This window comes from Lagenorhynchus albirostris, chromosome 5 (assembly GCF_949774975.1).
Source record: "Lagenorhynchus albirostris chromosome 5, mLagAlb1.1, whole genome shotgun sequence".
NCBI lineage: Eukaryota > Metazoa > Chordata > Mammalia > Artiodactyla > Delphinidae > Lagenorhynchus > Lagenorhynchus albirostris.
Genome location: NC_083099.1, coordinates 53,522,108 through 53,524,758, shown reverse-complemented (window position 1 = coordinate 53,524,758; position 2,651 = coordinate 53,522,108). Strand labels below are relative to the sequence as shown.

Here is a 2,651-nt window from a genome sequence, read left to right as displayed (position 1 = left end):
TCTCTAACCTATTATTTAAGGCCACCTCAAACCCTGCTTCTTTTGTACAAATTTTCTTCTTTGGGAACCCTCTGCTTTTTTCTAACCTGTTTGGTTTTACTGTTGGCACCTGTAGTTAGCACATTACGCAGTAGAAAATTTTATTCCAACTTTTTTCCATTGTACCATGTAACACATTTTTTTCCTTCAGATATGACATCACTTAAATTGAAAAGAAAAACCATGGGAGCAGGCATGTTGAAAAGAGCTCAAATAATACTAAATAGTTATAGTTAAAATGGTAAGTCTTTCTATTTTTTCCTCTCCAGGACCATTTCCTTCCCAGATGTAACTGGGTCAACTCAACTTTTTCACATGTGTGCCTTCACGCTTCTGTGCCTTTGGAGTCGTTTTTTTCTCTGCCTGGAATGTGTTCTCACATTCTCTGCCCATCTTTCAAGACCCTGAAAAGCGACAAGCTCTGTAGACTCTTCCTTGGTGTGCTCAGTCAGTGTTTTTTTCTCTGTACTCATTTCATTCTGCCCTGTTTTGCAACAAGCTCTTTACATATCACCTTTACTATAGTATGATATTCTTTTCTTGAGGGAAGGAGCCTATTTTATTCATCTTTGTATCTCTTACAAAATCAAACCCAGCCACTCTTACTACATACTTAGGTCAATGAACTAAATGTATATGATATAGTATATCCATTATCTGTTTTATGAGGCTTTGTCACAGCCAGACTGGCAGCATCTTTGGGACAAGGCTTGAGACTTTTTGCTTTCCTACTAAAATAAAAATGAAGTTAGTTAAAGTATTACAATCACATCTTTCTGTATGTTTTGCTTTTTTAAAGAGTTCTTTAATTTACAAAAATTCATTTGAATATCACAATATCCTATATCAGTAGGCTGCATTGGTGTAAAGAAAAAAAAATAAATGATCTTTTAGATGGTCTTAGAGTCAGTCAGACCTGAGTTTGACTTCCTTCTCAGCTATCTGTAAGCTATGGGATCTTGGGATAATTCTTTAATCTCTCTAAGCCTCAGTTTTCCTATATTAAGGCTAAAAATTAGTCTTACAGAATTGTTGGGAGGAAAGAGTGACATGTGAGTATAAAGACACGTGATACATATTTGACACTGAACATAAGTGAAGACACCTCTCCCCATCACACTGCCTAGGAAGTAGAGCCTTAGACGGGCTAAAAGATTGTCCAAGGCCACATGGCTGGCAAAGGATTGCAAACAGTAACAAAACCAGGAGTGGAATCAAAGCGTATGCACATACCTGTTCCCTTGCGCTTTAACTCTGGGCTGAGACTGCACATTCCTGCAGGAAGCTGGAAATTCCTCACCTTTGCTATCATCCTGCTACCATGCAAACTCCATAACCTAAGATACCACTGCAGCCTGCTGCTTCCTGGTGTGATGATGAATCTGAGGTTCTCAGAGGTTAAGAGACTCGTCCAAGGTCAAACAGCTATTTAGGAGCCATGTCTACCTTATTGCCCTAGCTCTTGCCTCGTGTGCCTGAGACACTGTGGTTGAATCTGGATGGACCCGGGGTGGAGGAGAGAGCTGCAGCTGCGGGAACAGCAGCACTAAGCCTAGCTCCAGAGCATCACACAGAAAGACAGCAACTTGGTATCTCTTGGCAAGCCAGCCTCAGAACACTATGATAAGAAGGAGGAGGAGGGTAATTAAGACGAGGAGAGTGAAGACTCAGAGGGCAATGAGGTCATCCAGGATATGGACGAGATGAATGATTACAGTGAGTAGCCTGATGATGGAGAGTCACTGAGGTGGACCTGGAAGACAACAGACAGGATCAGGACCAGTGGATAATCGAGGTAGACAGGGCAGGGTAGCCCCAGGGAGATTCCATGCCAGCCAACGTGCTCCACACCCCATGCAGAACGAGCTGCTGGTTGTTTAGGAAAAACAAAAATGAAACACAGCAAGAAAGACTTCTGCTCACCTGTTCTACTCATGAGGAAATGTCACACTCAAGCCATCTCCGATTAAGAAAATACAGATAATAAAGTTGTAGGTAATTTATTAAATTACAGAGATTTATCTGTTTCTCATGAGTGAATATCTAGTTAACATAAATTGGTTAAAATCATACATCCAGTAATTGAAATTGTTACTCATGAAGTGGAACTAGGGAGAAATAGATACTGACCTGTAATGCATTCCACTTCATCCCAACACATTCTTTCTGCCAACTGCACTCTCTCTTCTTCCCATACTAAGATTTGTACAACTTAAGTTGGAAAAAAGTAAGAAGTGTGTTTAGTGAAAAAAAATAAACCCTTATATGCATTCAACCACGATGCTCCAGTATAAGGGGCCTGGAAACCCTTTGGATGATTGGCTATTTATGATCTCATGGAAAGTGATCAGAAGTAAAAGAAATAAGAAATGTATATGGGCTTGGAGCTCCTGTGATGTCATAGAAATGTTTGCTGGAAGGATTTTAGGAGACAAAATTCAGAGCAGTTTCTGAAATTTCTATGCCTCAGATCAGAGCTTCTCAAATTTGTGAGGTGGATATGAATTACCTGGGGATCTTGTGAAAATGCAGAATCTGATTCAGTAAGTCCTGGGAAGTCACTAGTTTTCCCTTCTCTTACAGGCTCCCATGTGTGCTGATGTTGCTGGTCC

At 40.4% G+C, this 2,651-nt stretch overlaps 1 pseudogene; it reads left to right on the top strand.

Annotated features, from left to right (window-relative positions):
• The first annotated feature begins 1,474 nt into the window (after nt 1-1,474).
• Nucleotides 1,475-1,852, top strand: LOC132520220 (anaphase-promoting complex subunit 15-like; annotated as a pseudogene).
• The last annotated feature ends 799 nt before the right edge of the window (nt 1,853-2,651 follow it).